We start from the raw sequence: 10,396 nt of genomic DNA, 5'->3' as shown, positions 1-10,396 counted from the left end.
TTGGGGAAGTACAAAAACCTGAGGCAGATAACCCTCAGTTGTGAAGGTCTATTTCTCTCCTGGTTTACACGTACACTCACTTCCGTTTCTCTCCTGTTTCTCTGCCAGCCCACCCCAATCAGAAGACGATTCCCCAACCAACCCTGAATATATGTCTTCTAATTTCACATACTCAAGAATGCCCAAACAACCTAATCTCAGACACTGCTGGGGAGGGGGCAATTGACACGACCTTGAAGGGAAAGCAATTTGGCAGCAGATATCAAGAGTTCTAAAAAGCATTTATACCCACCATCTCAGTAATTCCACATCTGACTTCTATCCTAATTTTTAAAACCTTAAATATGGACAAAGATTTATGCCCCCAGAGTTGCCAATACAGCTTTATTTACACAGAGATAGGAACAGTGCAGCAGTCTAGCATCAGGAGGAGGGACTAAATTATGGGATGAGTCTCTCACTGGAATTTTTACTAAAGTTATTTTAAATTATGTCTTAAAGGCATTTTAAGCTTATTTCATTTTTAGATGTTTTTAAATTAGCATGCAATAAAAGTGACTTTTGTGCATACAATTCTACAAATTTTAGCACTCGTATAGATTTTGTGTACCTACCAAGAATATAAAAATAAAAAACAGTTCCATCACACCAAAACGTTTCCTCTTGTGATTTATTTGTAGCCACACCCTCTCTCCATCCCTAAGTCCTGGCAACCACCGATCTGCAAAACCTATAGTTTTGCCTTTTCAAGAATGTGACATATATTGAATCGTCAGCATGTAATCTTTTGAGACTGGCATTTTTCACCCTAGTACCTTTGAGATTCACCTATGTTTGTGTGTATGAATAGTTCATTCGTTTTTTTTTTTAATCACTGAGTAGTATTTCATTGCATAGATGTATTTCTGTTTATCTGCTCACCCACTGGAGAACATTTGGGTTGTTTCCAGTGTTTGGTGATGTATAGAATTGCTATAAACATTCGTGCACAGGATTTTGTGTGAACATAAGTTTTTATTTCTCTAGGGTAAATATGTAGAAGTGGGATTTCTGGCTCATATGGTGTGTTCACTTTCTAAGACATCATCAAATTGTTTTCCAGAGTTAAAGGTATTTTTAATAACAAGAAGTGCTTATGTTATACATGGGAAAGTAGAAAATCAAATTGTATGTAGAGTACAAAATATGCATAGGGAGAAGACTCCAAGGAAATCTGTCAAAATGGAAAAAATGTAGTTGTTTGGCTAGGATTGGATTATAGAAGGCTTTTCTCTCTTTTACTTTTCTGTGGAAACTGTCTCACGCCATTACCAAGCAGTAAGTAAAAACATCAGATTTACAGGAAGTATACCATTCCTTGGGCTTGAAGCCCCACTCCCTCTATTAATTGTAAATGCCTAGTCTTGTCCCAAGAGCCCCTTGACTAGTTTCTTTCTGTAAAAGTAGAGTCATGAAGTCGGAATCGCTTCTTGTGTCTTTGCTGCTCCCCTTCTGTGATGTCTGAGGGTTCCATTTCCTGCCTCTCTGTTAGTCATCGGGCTGTGATGCCCCCAGCTTGCTGCCTGTGCTTCTGGAAGCTTCCTCAGCTGGTCCAAGGCGTTATTTTTCCTCTTGACGACCAGGAGCGCGCTCACCGACTCCTAGCGGCACCTGGTGGCCCTTTTCCCGCCCGGCTCCCAGGCACAGGGAAGGGAGGCCGGCTGGGGGAAGGGGGGCCCTGCCACTGCTCCCAGGACCGCGGTTCTGCTGACCCTGGCTGGAGCCACTTCTCTTAGGGGCTGATGACTCTCCTTCCATTTCAGCTTCCCAGAGCAACCCCGAATCATCAGGCAGATCTGTTCATGAGGGAAGCCCACTGCGGGCCAGGACCGACTTTCCTCTCACAAGACTCCTAGACCCCCTTGAAATCACATGACGCGCTTCGGTGTCCAGGACATTCTCAGGAGTTTGGGTGGCCCGGTCAGCGCGCGGCACACAAAGACCTCTAGGGGGCAGTGTTGTCTCACACTACATGTTCCTCTACCGGGCTTTAACACACACCGTTAAACTACAACCCAGCCAAAGCACTATTGCGTCTGTATTAAAATACTTTACAATGAGTATGCGCTACTATTGCCATCAGAAAAAAAGTATTAGATTACGAATAAGCTAGAGAAAGTGGGGGAGATATCAATATAAAAATATTCACTCATGGAAGACATTGCTTAAAATGTAAAACTATCTTCTGTTTACAGTCTAGTTTAAAAGCCCAAAGTTATATGTCCTTTTGTTAGATTACTAGATGATATGACTCTGGATTTTAATTCTTCATGTTTAAAATAGCATTTCCATATTCAAAATAGCATTTCAATAGCACTTTTAAAGCTTCTAAAATCATTTCTGTAATACTCTTAAGTTTTTCAGTGAGAAACTGAGAACAATGCTTCTTCCCTCTCTCTTGTACAGTGATAGCAAAGCACTGAATTTTTGTTAGAACATCTATATGTTAATGCAGACTATTCTAATAAGCAAAAGGATATTGATAACAATTTATATGCAACAGGGCATGAGTTTTGGAGTCTTTTCAGTTGAGCTATTCCACTTATGCTAGTTCACCCACTCCCTTCCTGTGACAGGTGTCCTATTCAGCATGAAGGGAGTATGTGGATTTATCAGAGGAGTGGACAAGGAGGAAGACGGTCTAGAGTAGACTGGTAAAGATAACCAACCCATGATGGAATCAACTCAGATGGAAATCAACCCCACCAAGACAAAACTTTATTCATGCACTGAATAGTTATGGAACACATTTCACTTGCCAAGCACTGTTCCAAGTTCTGGGGATACAGTGGAAAACTGCACTTCAAAATTCCTGCTCTCACATTCTGGGACTGGGTGGGAGACAGCTAGGAAAAAAAAATAAACAGGAAAAGTATCCTCTCAAAAATTAAAATAGGATAGAGACAGATTGGTGGGAGCTGCTTTAGTCTGGGGAGCCACAGAGGGCTTCTTTGAGGAAGTGGTAATTTAAGATGAGATCAGAGTAACGTATCCAGCCTTGAGAAGACAAGTGGGTGGAGGGAGTGTTCCAGAAAAAGGAAACACCTGATACAAAGGCTGGAGCAATTCAAATGAGTTCAGAAAACAAAAGGAAGGCCCTGAGTGTCTGGAGCATGGCATCTAGGGATGAAGGTGAAGTCAAAAGAGTATGTAAGAGTCTGGTCAAGTATCATTCTCATAGGCCACGGTAGGGAATTTGGGTTTTATTTTATCGCAGTGAGAGATGTAGAATTTCACATAGAGGACTGAAATGGTCTGATACAGTTTTCTAGGAGCCATTCTGACTGCCATTAGAAAGTACAAGTTTGGGAATATGGAAATCACTGAGAAAGCTATGGGGCCGTGTATGGTGGATCACGCCTATAATCTCAGCACTTTGGGAGGTCAAAGCAGGAGGATTGCTTGAGACCAGGAGTTCAAGACCTGGTCTGGGCAACACAGTGAGACCTCATCTTTACAAAAAAATAAAAAGCATAAGCCAAGTGCGGTGGCATGTGCCTGTAATCCCAGCTACTCAGGAGGTTAAGGCAGGAGGATCGCTTGAGCCCAGGAGTTCAAGAACACAGTGAGCTATGATTGCACCACTGCACTCCAGCCAGCACAGCAGAGTGAAACCATGTCTTATATACAAATGAAACAGAAAGCTATCACAATAACTGAGGCCAGGTGTGATGAGGCATGGACCAGGATTATAGCGGTAGAGATGGAAGGAAGCTCACGGAGTCATGACATCTTTTGGAGAGGGGCTGTTGTAATTAGCCGATTTATTAAATGCACCTGGCTGGGGGGAGATACATCAAAGCACTATTTCTAGCTTTTTAGTTTGAACAACTAAAAGGATTTCCAGAGATGAGAGGACTGAGGAGATTGTGTTCTGGGGGGAAAATTTGGTCTTCAACATGTGAGCCTATTGGATGACCATTTGGGTAATTTCAGGCTTACTCCTCAGCAGCTGCTGTTGGCAGTGTCTGGTCAGATGGGCACACATTGTGTCTGAGCAAGCTGGTCCAATAACGGAGTTTTATCTGGAAGGGGAAACCCAGGGCTGGGCTTAAGATCTAAGGTCAGCAACTTGTCACACCAACAAAGAAATGTCTGTTAAGGCAGTTGATACATACGCATTTAGAAAGGGTAGCTCCTCAAAGTGGCTTAATTCCAACTAGGTTGCTATTACTCAGTTGACACTCATTTCTTGGCAGAGTTTTCTGATATTTTCTTTAACTCTTTAGAGTTGTACTTCATGTATATTCACATAAATTGAAAACGTTCAGTTAAAAGGGTAAATTAAAAATATAAAACATTTTTTAAAAAAGAAAACAAGTACATGATATAGACTCTACATCTTAATGTAATGTTTCATTAATTGTAATGAAATATTAAAATGTTTCAACATCTTTGAAATTTAAATAGGGAAACCTGGGGGTTTCCATAAAGAGAACACATATAATTAAACACAAAAAGTCTGAGATGAGGGTTAAAAGATGGTAAAGCTGTAAAGGGCTGTTAAAAGCATAATGCTGTATTTTTCACCCTCCAATTCTTAAAATGTAATTAAATGGCTTTAGCTTTTGACTGCAAAGCTGGAGAATTTTTTGAATTTTTATTTTTTGTGGGTACATAGATGTATATACTTACAGGGTAGATGTAATATTTTGATACAGGCATGCAATGCGTAATAATCACATCAGGGTAAAAGGGGATATCCATCACCTCAAGCATCTATCCTCTGTGTAACAAACAATATAAATATACTCTTAATTATTTAAAAATGTACAATAAAATTATTTTTGACTATAGTTACTCTGTTGTGCTAGCAAATACTAGATCTTACTCCTTCTGTTTTTTTGTATCCATTAACCATATCCAATTGCCACCCCCCCACCCCTGCTTCCTAGCCTCTGGTAACCATTCTTCTCTCTATCTCTATGTATGAGTTCAATTGTCTTAATTTGTAGCTCCCACAAATAAGTGAGAACAGGTGATGGTTGTCTTTTCTGTGTCTGGTTTATTTCAATTAACATAATGATCTCCAGTTCTATCCATCTTGTTGCAAATGATAGGATCTCATTCTTTTTTATGGCTGAATAGCTGTTCTTGAGAGTCTATGTTCTACTACTGTTCTTGAGAGTCCACTGTTTGAACTCCATTGTGTATGTACCACTTTTTCTTTGTCCATTTGTCTGTTGATGGACACTTAGGTTGCTTCCAAATCGTGGCTATTGTGAATAGTGCTGCAATAAACATGGGAGTGCAAAACTGGAGAATTTTGAAGTGTAGGAAGAATTGTCTCCTACAGAGATCTTGAATAATCATAGTTCTTAATTACACCCACCTCCTCTTCATTATTTTAAGTATTTTTGTTAATTATTAAGTGATCCTTCTAGTAAGAAGGCTGCCACAGCTTCAGTTTCCTTTTGAGGACTGAGACCTTTCCACCTTAGCAAGCACTTTCCGCGTTGAGGTCTGCAGCGAGAATCAGATTACTCAGAGAACTGAGGGAACCCCAGTTATGCCCTTGCAGATATGGGACCATGAGGGCTGAATTCATGATCTGGAGCCTCACAATACTGCCAAAAAGTCCCAAGTTTCCCAAAGCCAATGCGCAGGAAGAATTTGTCTGGAAAACACCTTCACCTCTTATCACAGGGATTCTCTGAAAGTCTCTCCACCCATCACAGGAGAAAAAGACCTTGGAGAGTGACTAGCAGAATTTAGGCCTACATACTTTGTGCCTGCATACTATTTGAGCAGCCTAGGCACAGGCCAAGGAAAACTCTTTTGTAGAATACACATTATTTGTGGAGCATAATTTGAGAAAAGGGCTGATCCAGGAATATCCAACATTACAGTGGCCTCCTGGATTTCCTACTAACTGGTCCCCTATTAATCTCCCTGCCCTAATTTCCTACCATCCTCCTCACAGACTCTGCACCAGCCACTCTTGCCTTCCTCAAAAACAGACACACTTCCACCTCGAGGCCTTTACATTTGCCTAGAACACTCTCTAGCTTGATTTTTTACGTGCTTCATGTCTTGGCTCTCATGTCACTGTTTGAACAAGACCTACCCTTATTAACCCCAATTAGTATTGCAAACCTGCCCTTCTTCACCCACCCTCACCACCCTCACTATTCTGCTTGTTTTTAAAAGGTACCTATTGTGTTCTAATACATATCATTGGGATATGTTTTATATTTGTTGCATATTGCCTATCTCCTCCCACTGGAACGCAGCTCCACACAGGGTGAAATGTTTGCCTGTTTGTCGATTGCTGATACCCCTGGACTTGCTTCAGGACCTGGCGCATAATAGACTCTCAAGACAGCTGTAGATTAAGTGACTGAATATAGCACACCTGGGAAGACTAAGGCTTGATTTAGTCCCTGTTTTCAACACTAGCACTCCCTCCCCAGGGCTGGTCCTCTCCCAGCACTGCCAGCTTCTGCCAGTCAGTCCTTAGTGGGACATGGCCTGCCCTTGCCCGCACACCTACTCGATCCTCACTCAGTAATCAGCATCCATATTCCACTGTGACTGACCCAGCCACACAGTGCCAGCAACTTGTCCAAGTCAGCAACTCCTCAAGTCTCAAAGTCTTTTCTCAGTCTATACCTTGTCCTTGCATTCTTTCTCCCGTACCCCTCACTGTAGACCTTCAGACACTCACCAATTTCCTGTTCTCTCGGTACCTGGGAAGACTGGCTGTGGGGCAGGACACAAATCTCCCCAGCTACTCTTCCAGGCTCCCCTGCCAGAGGATTCCTTTGGTCTGTGATTTTTCTGCCAATTATTAGAAGGAACTAGGCCTGGGATAATACAAACAGCCAGGGAGGAATTTAAAAAGTTACTAAATCTTTTTAAATTCTGTTTTCTCAATTATGTTTTTAAATTTGTACTTCTTGGCTCTTTTTTTGAGATGTTGACATAGAATCATCTTTCCTTATATACTCCCTTTTGGAGGAAAAAGTATTTTCAGAGTTTCTCAATTATGTCAAATAACAGAAAACATTTATTGAGCAATTACAACGTGCTCAGCTCCATAATACATCTCTGTGAAAATAAGCTCATTTAATCCTCACAACCTCTCAGTGAAGTAGATGCTGTCAATCTTCCCATTTTGCGGAGGAGAAAATGGAGGCCCAGAGAAGTTATATGACTCCCGAGGTTACACAGCTACCTAGTGGAGGGCTCTAAGTTACAACTTACTAATTTGGGAGTTGAAATTATCAACTGCTATAAAATATCTCTGTACATGAGAGAAGCTGGAAAGTGAGATCATAACCACCAGAAAAATACCACTTGTTAGTGCCTCAGAATAACTACCACTGGTGTGAGTAGAATTACAACACTGGAAACCCAAAAGTGACACGCATGCTATGTTGTCTGATTTTGGAAACATTCTTTATTTTCAGTGGCTGGTGCCATACATTTATTCATTGAGCAAATGTTTTATTGAGTACGTTTAATGTGATAAAAAGTCTGGCCACTGTGGAAATAGGTGAGCAAAAGCAAACGCAGCCCTTGCATTCATACAACATATATTTCTCCCTGAAATCAAATTCCTGGCACTAGGTATCAATAGGCTTGAAAATATTTATAACCATCCAGGCGCAGTGGCTTACACTCGTAATCCCAGCACTTTGGGAGGCCGAGGCAGGCAGATCACCTGAGATCAGGAGTTTGAGACCAGCCTGGCCAACATGGTGAAACTGTGTCTCTACTAATAATACAAAAATTAGCCAGGCATAGTGGCGTGTGCCTGTAATTCCAATTGTTTGGGAGGCTAAGACACGAGAATCACTTGAACCTGAAAGGCAGAGGTTTCAGTGAACCAATATCATGCCACTGCACTCCAGCCTGGGTGACAGAGTGAGACTCCATCTCAAACAAACAAACCAAGAAAATATGTATAACCTATAACCAAGAATCTCATTTCTAGAAATAAAAATATTCTGAAATATACACAAATTATGCATAGAGATGTTTGTCAGAACATTGTTTATAATAGTGATAAATTAGAAACAACTCATGTGTCCTAGGTAAATCATTAGGTAAATTGTGGTACAACACACATTGAAATATAATAGTCATTCATAATAAGGTTTTCAAAAAGTTTTAATATTGTGAACAAATGCTTAAATTATAATGTTAAAAATGAGAAAAGTAAGCTACAAAACAATCTGTTTAGTATACTTTGTGGTACATAAAATAATATATATGACATTATTTGGATATGCTAGAGTAAACTATATGATATTAACATTTTTATAGGTCAAAAGGATCAAATATCAGCAATTTCGTAATGGAAAAAAAATCTGAAAGCAGAAAAGCCAAAGTATTAATGTGATAATTTCTTGATGGTGGTATCATCAACAATTTTCACTCTTTTTCTTCTATTTTTGGCATTTTCCAGTTTTCAATAATGCATGTATATTACTAATAAAAACATTATTGTAAAACAAAAAGAGAATGAATGTTCCTCTTTCAGCCACTTTACTAAATCATAATGCTAAATGCAGTCTGATTGAGTACCTGTAATCCACCACGCCAGTGAGAGCAGCAAATGTAGCAATGGCCTATAATTCCATTTTATACATACTGCAATAGATATTCAGCCCAGAGTGATATTTCAAGACAGCAGTTTCTGCAGCAGGGAGTGGGTTCAGATAAAAAAGATGCCAGATTGTCAGTGCTTCATAATAATAGAAAATGACTGTTTTATACTGACTGCCTTAGAGATAGGTTGCTAGGACCTAACTCGTAACACTTCCAAGGAAGATGCATACATTTCTTATTGATGATCTCAATTACTTCTAAAGCATTTTTGAGAAAAATAATATTTTTAGGACAAAAATAAAAGTATGTTATAAAGTCCTAGCACTTGAGGACAATGGGAGAGAAAGAGTTTATATGCTGGCAAGAGGGTGTTTTTTTTTTGTTTTTTTTTTTTTGATGAATGAACTGAAATAACTTTTCAATCTTTTATTAGTGCTAATGAATGGTCACATCTGTTTTCATGGAACAATGGAGAATTAAATAAGTAAAATAGGTGATTTTTTCAAAATTTAATATAACTGTTCCTTTTACACTTACTTTTAACTTTGTAAGTTACTCTCTTACTCTATGTATAATATAGAATATACTTGCCCATAATCTCATGGAATACAATGAGAATATACATACACTAAAATGTGTATGTATACATATATACACGAGCTCCTTATCATTGAGTCGGGACCTTCTTTTCTTAAGCCCAGGAGGCTTTGTCTTCAACTCATTCTCCTGTGTCCTCTCCTCAGAGAGACCGTCCCATGTTGATTCAGATTCCAAGTTCTCTCCAGTCTAATTCTCCTTCAGCCTAATTCTTTCTTACAGCATCCTGTTCTTGGCTTTCATTTAATTTCTCAAAATTAATAGTTTTGCATATATTTGCATGTGTATAATTTTGCATATATTTGCATGTATGCATACACACACACAAAATTTACAGTCTGAGTGCTTACTATATGCCAGGTACTATGTTGAGACTAGGTTATAGAGCAGTGAGCAAAACTGACAGGTCTCTACAGCCCAGTAGCAGAGACAGACAGACATGCAAATGTATGCAAATTTATCAATTGTGAGAAATCAAATGAAAGCCAAGAACAGGACACTGTAAGAAAGAATTAGGCTGAAGGAGAATTAGACTGGAGAGAACTTGGAATCTGATCAACATGGGACAGTCTCTCTGAGGAGAGGACATTTACACAGGAGAATGAGTTGAAGAAAAAGCCTCCTGGGCTGAAGAAAAGAGGGTCCTGCTCAATGATAAGGAGCTAGTGGTATTGAGAGGTCAGTCGACCAGGAGTTTTCCTGAGCACGGCAGAGGGTCATCAAATGGTTTGGAAGGTAGGCCTACACCATGTGACTCAGAAGTCTACAGGTCATGTGAAGGATTTATCCGAAGTAGAATAGGAATGTGCTAAAGTATTTTAAACACGGAAAGGTATGACTAGAGAAACATTTTTAAAGCATTATTCTACTGAAATATTATACTGGGCTCTACCAATTCTACTATTGTATTGGGTGAAATTCTGTGATGTCTGGTGTTTGCTTTAATAAAGATTCCAGATATAAAGAAAGAAAAAATATGGGAGTGGCAAGGGAAAGGATAACAGATAAAATAAAACGGTCAAAACACTGAAAATTGCTAAGACTAGGTGATAAGTATATGGGGATTTGTTATACATCTTGTGTTTGGAGTATGTTTGAAATTTTTTATAATGAAAAGTTATTTTTCAAAAAGATAAAGAGTGAACTTTGGCTATGAGATTACCATCTCAATTTTGCTACTTAGTATGTGATTTTAAAAAAGTAA

This window comes from Cebus imitator, unplaced genomic scaffold (genome assembly GCF_001604975.1).
Source record: "Cebus imitator isolate Cc_AM_T3 unplaced genomic scaffold, Cebus_imitator-1.0 Scaffold97, whole genome shotgun sequence".
Lineage (NCBI taxonomy): Eukaryota > Metazoa > Chordata > Mammalia > Primates > Cebidae > Cebus > Cebus imitator.
This window is presented reverse-complemented; position numbering follows the sequence as displayed.